Source organism: Cavia porcellus, unplaced genomic scaffold (genome assembly GCF_034190915.1).
Source record: "Cavia porcellus strain 051 isolate PalLab524CR breed Dunkin Hartley unplaced genomic scaffold, mCavPor4.1 scaffold_3, whole genome shotgun sequence".
NCBI classification, from domain to species: domain Eukaryota; kingdom Metazoa; phylum Chordata; class Mammalia; order Rodentia; family Caviidae; genus Cavia; species Cavia porcellus.
This window is the reverse complement of record NW_026947486.1, coordinates 108065183-108083003: the sequence shown is the minus strand read 5'-3', so window position 1 is coordinate 108083003 and position 17821 is coordinate 108065183.

The following is a 17821-nucleotide window of genomic DNA, read 5'->3' as shown; positions in this document are numbered from 1 at the left end:
AGGGCCGCGCCTCCGCGCTCCGTAAATTACCCATCCTCAACCTCTAAGGGCTATAACTCACCGCGTGTGACTTAAAGAACCCGTCACCTACGCGTGAGCCTGAGGGGAGTCTAAAAGCCCTGTAGGTGCGCGCCACCCAGAGCCCAGGCTTATCCCCAACTTACCTGTCCGGCAGCACCACGCTGGAGCGTTGCACACCACTGCCGTGTCTCAGGGTTGATCAGTCCCCGTACGGGCCACCAAATGTCGGTGTCGCTCCCGGCCTGCAGGAAGAACACGCGACAGATTCTGACGGTGTGCAATCTTGCCTTTATTTATCTCCGCGTGGGCCCCGCGAGGCCTCCGCTCTGTCACCAGCCCTTTCTCGCCGGTGGACTTTCTCTATCCCTCTCTGTGCTTCTTCCTCGTAGTGGGAGAGGCATTTACTTTTATAGGGCAACAGTAGCCAATCAGTTCAAAGCGCGCGATGCGGGCTGACTGGCTAACATCAGCTGTTGCTAGGCAGACTATCTTACAGAGCGGGTTGTTCAAGTCGCCAGCGCAATCAGGGGGCAGGAAGCAGGCGCCAACTTGGCTCACTCGATGGGAGGGGCAATCTAGCTCAGGCTCCGCTCCCACCCACAGGCCCTACGTCCGCCAAGTAAGGCGACCAGTGTCGGCCGCGGCTCCCAACACTCCGTATCATCAAATGTATATAAATTTAAAACTGTATATATTTTATACCCATTTTGAATAGGCTAACTTGTTCTTGGCTGCATCACTTTGGTTTTTCTCATTGTTATAAATAGGTCAACCTCTACTTGGTCTATAGTTTAGAAGACTTCCTCAAGCAGTTGTAGAGGAGACGCTCTTAGTCCCTACCTGCCATCCTATCCACCTTCTCAGGGCTCTATGATGCGTGACACACGGCAGGGGGATGAGAGAGACAGGGGTACTAGTATTTCTGCAGATTGCAACATTCAGACCCATTGGGTGTCAGAAAGCTTAATCAAACTGAAGATACTGAGGAAAAGTGGAACACAGTGAGAGTGGGGAAAACAGTACACTGCTACTCTCTTTCTCCATCTACTCCAGGTGGTCCTGCAGGCAGTTAATAAGTCTACCCTTCCCATAAGTGGCTTAGATTATTCCCTGGGCCCCATTGTCCTATTGTCCCATTTGTCTCTTCAGCTGTGTGGATAGATTTGCAGCTAATTTCCTGGCTGTGGTTTCTTGGAACATATTCTGACAGATTCAAATATAATCAATAAGTGAGAAACGTTATCTTGGCAAAAGGAGATGAAAGTTTTAAAATAAAGTTTATATTGCACAACAGAGAATTGCTTGGCAGCCTGTTTTTATTACCTTTTTCCATATGCTTATTGACCATGTGTCGTTATTCATCATGCATTATGTAATATTCTTCTTCACCTGTGTTAACCTTTTCCATGTTTGCATGACTGTCTATGCTACAAGGCTGAGGCCCCTATTTGTGTGAAGCATAATGGTATGCTCAACACACCACTGTGCCTAGAATGATAAATATTTCCTGGTATTAACTAAATAAATGAATGTATAAGGATTTTGTAATTTGTTGCATTCTTCCACAGGTTAGCCCTGCCTTATAATATATTTGATGACTAATTCCCGTGTCATTATTATTTTTTATTCCCCCCAATATGTTCTTGAATATTTCTTTGGAAATAAACTTGGCAAAAAATTTATCCAGCTCTTTCTATCCAGAAACAATGTTTTTGCACTTTTACTTTGATTAAAAGCATGTTAAATTTCTAAATTAAATTGGTAGAGTATTATGTTTTAAAAATGATTATGTGTACCTGTCTCTTCATTAATCGTAGCTTATGCCACAGCACTGCGATGCCCTTTGCTATTCTGCTTTTGGCCAGGATGCTGTACCTTCCAGGCCTCCTTAACTTTTGGCTTCTGTTCGGTTTTGTCAAGAGGGAGTGTTGACAAAAAACAAACACAAAAATACTTATTTGCCTCCTACTTTCTGCTGGCTTCAGTGCCACATTTTTGGAAAGGGCTGAATTCCCTGTTGCAGAGCCACTTGCCTCTCCCCTCACCTCCATCCCTTCACTGGCAACATAAAAGAGTTTCTTCCTTTTCTCTTTCAGATCTTGAAGTAGCATTGACTTCACACTTTTGCTAGATCTTGAGTACCACCACATTCATTATTGCTTTCCTTAGCCCAGTGTACAACTCCAAATTATTCCTTCAATAAATTATCTTTGATATTCCAGAGCCTATCCTGTATTCCTTATTGGTAACCTGTCTACCAGTATTACAGTCTATTAGTTTAAGTTTTGTTTTATGCCTCATTGAGAAATTTTGTGTTTAAAATAAAGGTGCCATACTTTATCATAGATTAAGTCTTTTATGTATTTTTGTATTTACCAATGAAACACAGTTCTTTGGTGCTGTCAACCTGGATGTGTTTGACATCTAGTCATAAATAGATACAATGATATTAAATGATGAGCAAATGTGAAAGAAGAATAAAAATACAAATTATGTAAACCCATAACAGAATACAATCTCAAGCAAAATAGTACTGAAAGTTTTATCAAGTTTTTCATAATTGCATTTTGGAAGATTTTTAAATAGAAGGAGTCATTATTTCAAAACAGACCACTGATTATTGATGTAACAAATAATTGGCACATTTGTAGTACAATCTATGATTTATGTGTGCAAAGCAGTAGTTGGAAAAACTACTTCCTGGCATCTCTGAACCACTGACTTGCAGGGTAGTAGAGCAAATAGCACAGAATGAAGCTGAGCATTATAGCCAAAATTATTCAAGAGGCAGTGACTGTCTGGAGCCAATGCACAGCTAATGCTCGCACAGCCAGTGGTCAACATTTTGACTCAAAATATTAACAATAGCTATTTTACACTTATGATGACATATTTCATTCATAAACACCCTGGAAGCATCAGTAATATTGTAGCTAAATAGACCAAAGTGTTCAACAAATTTAACTAAGTGTTTTCTTTCTTCATACATGTGGAATTTGTTGCAAATTTAGAGTTGTAAATATTTAAACTATTAAGTTTTCATTCCCAACTTTGGAATATATTTTTCTATAAAGTCATGCATACAATATGCAGTGGGAATAATGCAGAACATGTTATACTTCTTGACAGTGTTACAGCTTATGCTTAGATGTCCCTCAAAACCTCATGTCATTATAGATGGGGTTTTTTTAGAGGCGGTAAATCTAGAATGCATGACACAGTCTTGATTAATGATGCAATGCTAGGATGAAGGGAATAGAACTAAGAATGTGAGTGCTACATGCCCTGATTACCCTGGATAAGGTATAAGGGATAGAAAGAGCTGTGCACATCCCGTGTTACTTTGCTACCTTCTGCCTGCCATGAACTCTTTCACCATCACTGTCTGCTATGACTCCCTGCTTTGGATGGAGCCAGCTGATTATGGACTGAAATTTCTACAGACTGTGAGCTAAGTAAACCTTTTCTCCTTTAATTTTGGGGTTGGATATTTTGTCTCAGCAGCGAGAAAAGTAAGACAGATTGCTAATAGCCATCTTTTATTCTTCAGAGAAGGACACTGAATGTACCATAAGGCAGCACGTGTACCACTGCTTGTTGGAATGTTGTGCGAGCATGAGCTGTAATACCAAAATTAAATTTGCAAAACAAAATCAATAAGCTTGCTTCCAATAATTTACTTGAAGAATGCTTAAATTATCTGGCATAAGGAAATGAGGTTTGGACACATATTCCTGAATCATAACTTCTTTTGATAGTAAAAGAAATGCCATATATGTCACTATTATTAATAGAAATACATATTGTGATAAAATAAAAATTGCAATCTTGTTTATAGCTCTAATTAGTGTACAAAATACTACATTTCCTCATAAGTGATGACTAGCAAGCATTTAAAACATCTATGTAGTGAGAAAAATAAATGCAATATCGTCCTGTGTGAATTAGCAAATAGAAGACAGCATTGAAATACAAAGGATATAAATGCTTTACAGACCCTAGACCTAGACAAGCATGAAAAGAACTTAAACTGCCTAAATCAGTCACTATTCAAAACTGGTGGCCATTGTCCAGAATAATTTACAAGAGTCCTCTGCCCTCCCCTACACATATAAAGTCACAAAAACTTCTAGGAGATAGGCCCACATTAACTCCCCTTTTAATTCTACATTTAGGATTTTCACTTTAGATTACACAGCACTTGACAAATTACACTAATTGCACTCCTCTCAAGTGGACAATCAATAGCTGTCAAGGATTCACTGAGCCTAAGGGCAGAGCAACTATTTTGGTAAGTCTCACATCAAAGTGCCCTGCTTAAGAGCCTTCATTTCAAACTCAAAGACTATTTTCTGTACTCGGGCTTTTCAAAATGTACAGCATCCATCATGTGACATGTTGACTGAGTTGAGTAATAAAAAGTTGGCAGAGAATTAGGAAACTTCTCTGTGTTCTGAGCCCACTTATGGGCTCAGTAAAAGCTTTTAAGTCTCTCTGTGTCATTTTAATGACTGACAATTTGAGGTTTTCCACAGTGTAGGCCAAACAAGCATATGCCTGCATACAGTGCACATATAATTCTGGACAAAAACGTCTCTTGATCCATCATACCACTGCAATCATTCTTTTATGCGGCTGACAAATTCTTCTCCAACAGAAGTGCAGTTCTTTTAATTGAGTTGACAATGCAAAGACTCAAATTTCTTTTGTCATCTAAATCACTCTGTTTAGCTAGAACCTTTATTGCCACTTCAAAACATCTGGCCCAATTAAAAGATAGCTGGGTCTCCTTCATTTAAATGGCAAAGGAAGGTTAATTTTAACAGCTCCCATCGGCAAAAAATCTGTTCTGTGTTGGATTTGAGAAAGCTTTTTTGCTCTCAAACTGGTTTTTGATAAATGATGGAAATCTGTGTGGATTATTATCAGACCTTACGGTTTGTTATGAGCACACAGCCACAAATGCCACCATGAGGAGAAGTTCAAAAATTAAGGGAAACAGAGTGTGTTGTTATGGGAGTTGCAAATGGGATATATGGGAATCGTGGTGGGTTGAAATGTCCTTTGGGAACATAAGCCTTCAATGAAAGCCAGAACAACTATCAGACCATCACATGCAAAGACCTAAAGTGCAAAAGGAGCCTGCAATGTGCAAAGCAAAGAATGGAAGTAACAGTGCTCTTGTCTGCCACGGGACTACGGGAAGGAGGTGAGGACGGCATGTATCATCCTGGGCAGAATATTAAGTACAAGGCTGAAGACAGACCCTTGAGACCTATACTTCCTTGTAAATCCTGGAAGGATGATGAGCAAATCTGACAGCTGAGGAACTAAGGGAAATGACCCAAGACATTGAAACTTTAGTGGGAATATTGATTGAGATGTCACCGTAGTACTGCCACCGCCTGTAATACTGGGATCACGGGACACGACTTTCAAATTCCATCTGCATGTTAACATGTACTATATGTTATCTCCACTGTTAAATAAGCATCTATTTGATAATCTTGTGTAAAGCATGTTAGGGTGAGAAAGAAATTCTGGTTCCAAACTTCAGGTAGTTCATCCATGATTACCAAAGAAAGAGTATATGACAGATAAACAATGCTCCATGAAAGCATCTTGCAGGGAACACGTGAAAGAACATGCTGATCTTAGTGTTATGTACATGTGCTGACAATTGATCATTAAGTCACGGCTATGAATTTTCCAAGATCATGACACCCGCTGCAAACATTGCTCTACCTATTCTCTGTTCAAAAGCTGGTAGCCCCATATAATAATGACTCACTTGCATGTGGAAATTTAAGCTTCTAAGTTCATCCAGATATGCTCTCCTTTGGTGCTCTCAAAAACTTCCCTTTGTATCCTAGTGAATCCTTATTTTACACAGGAGGCAATTAGGACTCAAAATTTGCAAAGAAATTATTTAAAGCAGCTTAGATAATGACCTTCTCAAACACAAATACGTTATGCTTTGTCAAAGATCACATCTTTGATATATGTTTGTCAGCCACACATAAAACAGGGTAACAAGCAAGTGTTCTTGTTTCTCCAAAATGCCCCCTATTAACTGTCAGGGAGGGAGCTGCACAGACAGCTTTATGTTTATAATAAACCCTTCACTATTCCACTCTTTCTTCTGAGCATGATTGATTTGATAAAAAAAACATCTCTTTTAGCAAAAAGATGTGGGTTGTTATTTTTGGCTGAACACTCTCAAACTGAAGTAAACAATAACAGGCTCTCTTCAGAATACTGTTTCTTATGTGAACAACAATCATTACTGCCAAAAACACAACACACAAACACAACACACACTTTTAAAATTTTGTGAATATTGTCAGACTGCAAAACTTCTCTGACATTGAAATAACTATCTCAAGTATGTGTTTGCAGTGATTACTCTGAGACTTCTTTCATATATCATAAATAAAAATTTCCTGCAAGGTTTCAATTTTATTTCTTTAGAAGTTGTGCGCAAGATTATGAAAACAATCATTTTAGAACAAAATCAACGTTTGCACGATTTGATTCACTTCTAGATGAACACGTGTTGTGATTATTGTGCATGTGTGTGTGATAATCTGGAAACTATCCTATCATATTCTTAACTTTATTGAGGCAGTCTTATTAATCAGCCCACAGATGAAGCTAAATCTACTCACTGAAAGATTTTAGAAGATATTCTGTGATCTTTCTGTCATATATCCTATAGCCTGTATGTTCAAGTAGCTACACAAAGAGGCCATGTTTCTTAAGATCATAGTTATGTTTAATAGTATAAAACTATTTAATTCTAACAAATCTGTATGCCCTGAATGGCCCCTAGAAGCCAGTGTGAGGGCAACAAGAACCATGGAAAACCAAAAGAAGACAGAAATAGAAAGGAACACAGCATGAGGAAGAAGAAAGAATTTCTGGAAAATGATATTTATTAGAAAAACAGAAAATTAGAAAAATTTATTAGAAAATGATATTTGTTAGAAGAATGAGCACATGTCCTGTTCTAAACTATTGACTTGACTCAAACTCTTTCAAGCCTTTTTAAATATTACTTTCCCAAAGGAGCCTTTAAAGTTTGTTTAAAATTCCAGTATTTCCTTATCCCCAGATTCCACATCACATATTGCTCTTATCCAGCTAGTTTCTTTTGTTTTGCACCATATTGCTCACTACTTTCTAACACAGTGTGTAGTCTACTTACTCTTTGCTTGCTATGGGTTGTCCCTTTCCCCCCTAGAGAGGGTAATAGTCTCTGTTTGCTTCATTTAATTTTTGTTACGAATATGTAGAAAAATGCTTAGTATATAATGTCAGTCAACACATAGATGTTGAGTAGGTAGTAGAAAACATTAATCTAATGCCCTACCTGTGAAATGAAGGATAACAAAAATTACTTTAAAATGTATAGCATATATGGTCACAAATACAAAGTCTTACAATACAGTAGTAGAAATAATAAAAAAACATGAAGTGTTTATAAACTTGTGTATGCATTTGGAATTACTTAAGAATAAGATAGTTTGAATGCAGTTTGTTGCAGTTTGGTTAAAATCGAAAGTCAAGTATCTTCTCACGAGTATATTTTTCTTAAATACAGCACAAGTTTCTTAGTAAAGCTGTGACTTTGCTTACTATATGCATCAAAGGCATTCCTAGAAATTTCAGCATATATTGGATCCATTCAAGTAATTTCTGTTTTTAAAAAGAAAAAATAAATAAGTAAAATGAAATTAGCTTCTAAATTAATATAATTATGAAGTAACAGGTACAAAATTGACTTAAAGTGCATCATAGATCTTCATGAAAAAAAATAGCAAACTCCTAGAATATGACACTGGAGTAAATCTAAATGACCTTGAGTTTGGAGATTATTTTTTTAATATTGAAGATTTAATTCATAAAAATAATTCATAAACTTGATTTTATAAAAATTAATTTTTTCTCCATGGAAGACAGTGTTGAGAATGAAAAGGCAAGCAAAACATTGTGAGAAAATATTCGATGAAGCACTGTTGTATAAAATATGCAAGAATTTAAAACTTTAGGATCATCAAATTCAAGACAAAATTAAAGTATGGGAGTTGGAGATCTAGCTAAGTTGTAAAGCTCTCACCCAGCATGCATAAGCCCCTGGCCTCATGGGCCAAAGCTATTATTATATATGTCTATAAAGAAAATGTACTAGCTGCAAATAAATGAATGAAAACCTCTCGAGCATCATATGTTATCAGAGAAATATAAATTAAAAAAGCTAGCTATCACTATCTGCCTATTCCAGTGGCCAAACTCCAGAAGACTGACAACAGATGGCGGCAGAGGGTGAGGAGCGATACTGCTCATTGTGCATGCATATACAAAGTGGTACAAGTACTTTGAAAGGAAGCTCAGTGCTTGCTTATAATTGTAGTCTTACTCATATTATCTAGCAATCATGCACTTACATGGTATTTGCCAAAAGTCTGCATATGCGTTTATATCAACATGACTTGTAAAAACTTGGCGGAAACCCATGTTCCCTTCCTTTAATAAATAAATCATGTGCATCAAGACATTGAAATATGACTGTATATAACATTAAAGAAATTGGCTATGAAGACAAGAAACAAGGAAAGAAAATTAGAGGCATATTACCAGGCACAAAATAAGCCAGTCTGTAAAGGATACAATCCTGTGTGACTTCAACTAAATGATGGCAACACCAAAAGTATCATTGTACCAAGGATCAGGAGCAAGAAAGGATGAAAAAGTTCATGACAGATGATTTTTAAAGCTGTGTAACTCCTTGATAGGACAGTGTAATGATGTATACATGCTATTATAATATTTCTCCAAGCCCACAGAATATGTAACACTAGGAGTGAACCCCAAGGTGAACTGTGAACTTTGGTGTAAATATAGGTTCATCAGTTGTAACAAATGTGCCACCATGATGGGTGATGCTGGTAATTTTGGATGGTGTGCATGTGGGAATGCAGGGTTTATATTGGAAAGCTCTGTACCAGCCTCTCAATTTCTTCCTGAACCCAAAACTTTTCCTAAAATGTGTTTCAAAAAGAAATTGTGAAAAACCACTGGGATATTTGAAATAAATACATTCTTGTGGCTCCTGAAAATAAATGTTTCGAGTCCTACTGAAAGACACTATTGTCCCACTCTCATTGAAAGCCATAAAGGTCAAGGGTTTTCCAAAGAACCTTTTGCAGGCAGTCCTTGAGACATCAGAAGATAATAAAGAAGAACATTGTGCAGTCTGTCTCACCTTCAAATGACCATGATCTAGAAACCAATTCCTTCTTAAAAGTAGTGATGAAACATTTAAACAAGGGTTAGATGAGTTTAATAAATGTTGACAAGTCAGATGAATATTAAACGTCATCATAATTTTCTATTTTAGTATTAGTACACCTATTTTGCTGAGCTAAACTAACCAGAAAACCATCTCAAGTTTCCATCTTACTGTGTAATATTTGTTATTCAAAGTCAGAGGCATCATTATAAATATCTATAAAAGTAATTTTCTTAGGCAGTGATTATTCAGTAAGGTTGAATATATTGAAGAAAAGCAAAGAAAATACATATGTATATCAACCAACTCATAGGTAGAAATTCACTGCACATTTCCTTTTACACAAAGTCTAAGAGTAGTGGGCTTTGAATAATGCCATGGCAAATGCACATACAGTGTTTTCTATTTAGTTCTAAGTATTTTGTCTCATGTTTTGGGCAGGAAATAATTTATCACTGGAAACACAGGCACATGATGTTTTGGTATTAGTACACACATTTCTCCACCCTTTCCTCCTGTCCCTAAAGAAATTTTCAGATTTGATCTGTGTTCTCATAACCTAATGACTATATGCTTCCTTCCTATCCTTGAGTATTAAACTTCAGATTTCAGTGACACACAGCATTCAGACTAAGAAATAAATCTGCACTTATGCACAGCTTGATTTTATGGAAATATGTCAAGCTGAATAGATTAAAATGATAACATTCACATCAGCTTGTCACTGCTTACATTTTTATTTTCACTGCTAAGTATGCATTCAAATAAAATACACCATGTGATATTTAATGTACTTTTATAAATGTTGTCACGTATACAGTGTCATAGTTACTTTTCTCATTGCTGAGATAAGATATCTAACACTCAAAGTTAAAAGAGGAAAGATATATTTGGCTCACAGTTTATAGAGGTTTCAGTTCATGTTTGGCTGGCTCCAAAACACTGTGTCACAACAGACAGGCATCGCATAGGAAAAAGAGTGAATGGTTGGCAGAAGAAGACAAAGAAACAAGGGATCTTAGTAGCTTTTTTCTTCCCTTTTTTTATTCTAGCCTTCAGAGATTAGGGTGGTGCCAACCCAATCAGTGGATTGATTCAGTAATCACAAACCCTTAATCTCAGCGTCAAAGATTCATCCACTCTAGATCCATCCATCTCTGAAAAGGCCCCACATATAACTGCATGAAGCTTTAGGGGACCATCTAGACACAAATCATAACAAATAAATAACATAACATCCTAGGAATATCTTAGAAGCAAAAAAAAATATGTCACACACATCCATATTTTGATTTTATATTAGTGCTGGGTGTGGAACACTGACTGAAAGTCAAATGACTGAGTCCCAGATGCTCTGATATGCCCCAGGTGTCTACCCTCAAAATGGGATAATATATGTATTCAATATACTAGACTTTGGAATATCTATTTAGTAAAGAATTGAGAATCAATGAGAAGGTAACTCATTTAAGGAAGGCAATCATTATCTTGTAGTACTAGCATTTACAAATGCAGAAAACTCTTATCCAGATATTACCACATATTCTGTTGGACTGAACAAACACAATGAAATGCGAAGAGCTGCTTTCTTAGCTCAGACTATATTTGGATTGGTGTGTCCATCTTCTTTCCGCACCAATCTACATACCGATTTCTCTTTGCTTCACTTCCCTGCAACTGATTCCACTGCAGGCCTGAAACTGTGCAGCCTTGAGGTAATTATTGAATGGTCTCTCACCTTTTTTTTCAACATGCTTTATTTTTCCTTATCCAACTTTAGCACAGGAGATGTGTAGGGTCATAGTATCATCAGCTTCCTAACCCTCCATTTTACTACTTACAGTTTAAATCACACTTTTGAATTGACTTCCTTAGGAATCAGCTGATACCAATGTCTCAGTGTTCTCTGTAATTGAAGTGTAAGGATAACAAGTTGTAAAGAGCATTTGGAAAATGATGTCTTCATTCTCTTTCCTTTTAATGCAGCCTCATAGCCCACAGGAAATAAGGTGTATCTAAAACCTGGCTTCCCAGTGTATGGTATTCGAAGCAGTAACGTTTGTATGACCCAGAAGCTTGTTGAATTCCAGGCTCCATCCTGCTTCTACTTGGTTGAAACATGCATTTTAGCAAGACTTTGGGTGATTTGTGTGTGTGTATATATATATTTAATAAACTTTGGTCCAAAACAGGTGTTGATTCTGTCACTATCCTTCCTAATATCTTTGAATAGTAATCTGGTGTAAATTGAGTCCGGATGTTTAGGAGAATTATCCCTCTAATGCCCCTCTTTGCATTATGAGACCATATATGGGTCTGTGGGCTGGAAGTCGATGTTACTCATTTTTTCCCCTTTCTGTGTCATGGCTAAGCACATGCCTTGGTGTAAAATTGTTATAATATATATTTGACGTGATGAATTTTCTACTGTTTGTCAAATTGCCACCTAGTGGGGCAGACAATATTTTCCATTTCATCCTTTCATTTGAATCTCAATAAATATATGTGATGGTTTTTCTACAGATTAAATTAATAGGTTCTTGTTGTAAAACTTATTATGAAGTCAACAGAGTAATATTTATAACTAAAAGTAACATTAAAACACTAATTTTTAATGCAATGCATAAGCTTTTACTCACCAATTAGGAGAATTAAGAATATTTATTTATTTATTTATTTATTTTTGGACCTAGGAATGGAACTCAACACCTTGCACTTGCCAGGAAGCTGTCATGCTGCTGAGCCATCCCCTAGCTCCTAAGGATATTTGTTGCTTATTCAAATAAAATCTCAATATATTTTCAGATTTTTGGATCAAACAATTGACTTTGGACATTGGAATACATTTCGCATAAAGTTTATTAACCCATTATGAATCCAATTTTATTTGTCAAATTTAAAGTAACACTGAGATTCCTTCTCACTCCAGAAAGACTAGCTCTCTTCAAGAAATCAACCAATAACAAATGTTGTAGAATAAAAGAAACCTTTCTTCTCTGTTTATAACAGTGTGCCTTGGTACAACTACTATGGAAATTGGCATGGGGATTCCACAAAAAATGAAAACTAGTGTTCACATTTGACTCAGCTATTCCTCTACTAGATGTCATCCTGTAAGAGCTGAAAGCATCTTCCCACTGTGATTTATGCACATCCGTGTTTATAGCAGCACAATTTTTAACCGCTAAAGCTTGCAAACAACCCAAATAGCCATCAGTGGATAAATGGATAAAGAAAATGTAATTTTTATGCACAACAGAGTACAACTCTGGCATGAGGAAGGAAGAACGTGAGACATTTTAGATAAATTAATGCACCTTGACAATGTAATTTCAAGTGAAAAAATCTGACACAATGTTCAAATATTGCATTATTTTTCTGGTATGAGAAACCAAAGAGTAATTAAGAGGCAAAATGGAGGTTATATTTTATAAAATAGGAAGAGGATATTCAAATGAGACGGGGAAATAAGGAAGGGATGGAGGAATGGAAGCAAGGGAACAGGCATGAAAATGAATGCCAGGAAAATGGCAGCAGCAAAGATTTATAAAGGAGAGGAAGCAGGACTGCAGGGAGAGGAGGGGAATGGGGAAAATAAGATATATTATGCACAGGTACAAATTCCCTATGACATTATTTTTGTCAAATATGTACCAATAATTAATGTTATTTAATTGATAATTTTTAATTATTAATTATTTTATTAATTAAATTTCAGCACACAAAATTCATGGTAAACCTCTTTAAATAGTAATATTTAGTATCTTGTATTTCTAAGCATGTATCTCTCTCTTTTGGTGCTTTTGTTGCTTGCCTGCTCCTCAGATACACTTTTCTGTGCCATCGTCATCGCACTTGGTCATGACAACTACCTTCTCCAACGAAATGTGATCCAAGATGATGCATGCCACGTCACGACAAAAAATATCATAGTTATTTCAAAGTTTTGTCAGTTTTCTTTTTTGTTGCTTTGACTAGAGAACAGCATATTCCAGATAAGGTGTGCTCCTGGGCTAGAGTGAGCAAATGTATGAAACAGCCAACTAGATCTTCGACTGCCATATAAAGAGGGAAAATGATTCCTTGTTGCTGTAAATCCTTAAATATTGGAATTATTGACTACCTAAGCAAAATTTTACAAAGTTAAATAACTCAATTTATTTTGAACGCCTCATCTAATTGTATTAATTTTCTAATATTCTGAATTTTGAAGACACCATAAAATGATTAATTGCATTCATGCCTTCAGTTATTTGCATTTTTTCCATTTGAGTTTAAGCAAGACCTGACACTTGTTTCAAGCAATGGCATATACAAATGTAAAAGTTGTCACTCCCTTGATAATGTTATAAGGATTTGCTACAGAAACTCTGCTTGTTCATTTGTTTGACTAACCAACCACACTGTGGAAGCCTGTGTAGTAAATGCAATAGTTGTGTACAATCTCTAGTAACTGTAAGCAGGCTGTAGAAGTGAAAGTGGGTCATTAGTTGACCTCTAATTAACCATCCAGTAGTTCATGTAAAATCAGGGAACGGTATGTCACCTCAGTTCTTGTAGCAACCAAGGTGAACACTGAACTAGGTTTTATATGAGACCACAGATAGGAACCCAGCCATGTGACATTTTGATTGTAACCTTTTGAAACCCTGAGCTGGAGAACTAGTTAACCCTCACCTGGATCCCTAACCTGGCAAAAGTGTGAAATAATAAATGTTTTTTTTTTTTTTGGTGTGTGTGTGTGTGTGTGTGTGTGTGTGTGTGTGTTTCGTTTTTATCAGTACCAGGGATCGAACTCACGACTGCCTGCTTGCAAGGCAGGCGCTTATGTTGCTGAGCTAAACCCCCAGCCACCATAAATATGTATTTTTAAACCACTATTCTCTTAGATTTTATGTATATAACGATATCAAATGAATTCATTGAAGAAAAAACAGCATTTGTTGAAAGTTAATTAAAGGTTAAATAGCAAAAACTTTAGTTCATAATTCTGTTATATGGAAAATGCATATTTATTTTACCATTGTAATTCATTTTTTCTACATATTGTCTATATTTACATTAGACAAGTTATCTATTTCAGAAAAATGTATTTGGAAGTTTTCATCCTATTTTAGTATATGTGCTATACAAGTGAGCACTTGAAGTTTTCCTCCTGTTTTTCTTAACAACAATCACAGAATAAGCTTGCCACCCCAGGAGATGAATTCCTTGAGGCCAGGGATTTTTTATTAGTGTTGTTATATTTCTACTACTTAGAAGAGTGTCTGACAATTGCCAGCCTCTAAATATATATTTTAGTGAATTATTGATTAAATTTATATTTTATGTCTTCAATATTTCTACATAAACTTTCTCTTGGTGATTAAGCAAAGCTCCATTAAAAATTTATAAGCAGCTAAACCCTCAATGGGTCTTGGATCAGTAATTGATACTGACGTGAACATTTCTAATTACTCCACCATGTGGACTTTCTTCTAAGTCAAACATATGTTTCTCACCTTTTCCCAATGTCTGTTCAATATGACATAAATAGTACGTGGAAGACATGGTCACAAAAAGGAAACAACAACAACAGAAAAGCTGAGGCAGCGCCATCACTGCAAAGGCAGGAAAAGCTTACATGGGTCTGATGAGGAGCAGTTCCAAACCTGCCTCGCATCTTTTCAAACACACTCTTAGCTTTATTGCTATATAAATCTTCTGGCTGCACAAATGAAATTTTGCTTATTTCCTTTTTCTAAAAACCAATAATGGCTTCTTATTTGCTGAAAATAATGTCCAAACTCCTGTAGAGGCAAACAGGGCCTCAATATTCTTTGTTCTCAGCAAATTAGGTCTTATTTTTTTCCTGCATTTTTCCTTAATTACACATTTATGAAGCCTAAGATCACATCACTAAATGTGCAAAGTGGTATTGGATTAACCTCTCTCTCTCTCTCTCTCCTTCTCTCTCTCCCTCTCTCTCTCCATATATGTATATATGTATATATATATATATATATATATATATATATATATATATATGTTTAATTGGTCCATTTTAACATCATTCTCCTGCTGTGAAAATGATTAATATCTTTTACAGCCAATGTTGCAATGCTATTTGATACATGACTTTTTTCTGAACCTTCTTTCTAGTCAGAATAAAAGATTTTCTCTTCTGTCCTTCATCCTATTTTTGTTGTAAAATATGTGACTAAGTCTTCTAGATACATTGCTCCTACAAAGCAGTTATTCAATTAAACAAAACAAAAATTCTCCTACTTTTATAAGGCTTATATCCACGGAATGGGAAAAAGGGCATGATTTGTAAAAGGTAGCTATATGACATTCTCAGGAGATAAAGGTAATAGGTAATTCATATATATGGATGCATGCATGTGTATATAATTTATGCATTTTTTAACGTGACACAGGTGAGAATTTCCAATAAGTTAACATTTAAGTAGAAATCAAAGTGAATAAAGGTGTGAGCCATATATGTAGTTGTTTGGAGAAAAAACATTCTTGTTTCTGAGGAGAATAGTCAGACATGAGTTTTGAAAGAATTATTGACACTCTTGTTCAGAGCTGACTACAGAAGATCAAAGGCAAAGAAGTAATAGTAATACAGCTTAGGCTGGTTCTATCAGTCATGTTTACATCCCTGTAACAAAGCATCAGACATATACAATTTGAAGGAGGAGAGGTTTATTTTTGTTCCAGGTTTTGGGTGTTTCAATCCATGATCATTTGCATCCCAGGAAGGCAAACTCCAGAGATGGGCATGACACATGGCAGAGGAAAGTTACTCAACTGATGGATTCCTAGAAACAGAAAATGGGAGAATCAGAGGAAAAGGTACCAGAGACCAGATATAGTCTCCTAGGTCATGCTCCAATGACCCATGCATGCACATCTAGAAGGGTTCCATACTAGTCTCCTAAGTATCTTGCTAACTAATATAGTTGACAATCAAGATTAACTATCACAGTTGCAGTGATGGAAGTTATGGGAAGTAACCATGTTTTAAATATTTTTTAAGTTAAAACTACATAAATGTAAACAGTCCACTCGAGCTAGAGTCCCATGGGGCCTGAATATTTGTCCTTTTTAGCACTGGATCATTCCCAGAAAAGAGCTCTGTCCTTAGTAAGTGCAGGGTAACCGATGCTAATGAGATGTTGAATGAAAAGTAATGATGATACTGGATAAAATACGAATTACATGTGAACCAGAGAAGTCAATATAATTACAGTTTTTGACTACAGTGAGTACAATACAGCTGACATAGAGAAAGGGAGAGTGAAGGATTTTCATGCTTCTGGGAGAGGCTGAAAATGGGGATTTTTGCTTTCTTAATGTCAAGTGTGAGGTGCCCTTAAAATTTTAATGGACCTATCAGCTAAGTCCATCATCTGATTTAGGATGTCTGGGGATATGTTGGTGCTAAACATACATATCAATGGGGTAATTAGTTGAGTATGGATAGCATTGAAAGTGACAGCATAGCATTAGGACACATACAAATTGTGCCAATAGAAAGATATGAAGAGGATCTAGAGAAAGAGACAGAAGCCAAGGCTAAAATGATGGGGATAGAACTATAGCGTGGATGCTGAGAAGTATATATGAAAGGGAAAGATGAAAAAAAAACGACATGAATGAGTTTTAACATTGGATTTTGTCACACAAAACTTGGTGGTGACTTGAAAAGAGAACATTTTCTACAGTTGTATGGCTAAAACCCTAATTGAAACACTGCTAAGAAATATTTCAGGAAGCAGAAGTTTACCAAGTATAGACAGTGAAGGAGCTTTGTTGTAAAAGGCAGCAGAGAAGTGAGAAAAAATATATTATAGTGTGTTTTGCAGACTTTTTGTGAGGCTTGAATGATATAACACGTTTGAAAAGGTTTTGTACAATGTCAAATATTAAATTACAATTTCTCATTTTACTTTTTAAAATTATATACAGCAGTTTTTCTTCAAAATCGATCTATATGGGTATTAAATTTCTTCTTGCTAGTTCAAGAGTATGCTACCATCTCCAAATTAACTTAGAATAAAGTCATTTGAGTCCTCTGATCATCCCTCTACTGTAGCTCACTGTGAAATTATCTGCTTCTACAGGCTACTCGCTTCTTCAGGGTAAAACTGCTTAGTTCATGTTCATATCCCCTCTGCCTGACACCGGATGAAGTATAGAGCAAATCTGCACTAACTGTTTACTGAATAAATAATTGAATGATGGAATGTGAATGTGCATATAAATGTTTAAAAATGAGGACCAGGTAGACGCTTTAATATGATATCAAACTTATAAAATAATCTCATTTTCTGTGCTGCTAAGAGATGTCTGTTGGCCTCTTAGACATCCTGCCAATAAGCCCAAAATACACTTGCACATTTCCTACCTGTAATAACCTCAGAAGAACATGCAGTCAACAGTGGCACCCCCAATCAATGAATTCTGCCCCAGCGAAATGACTCTGCCCTTTCCTTGTATAACACAAGGTAAACTCAA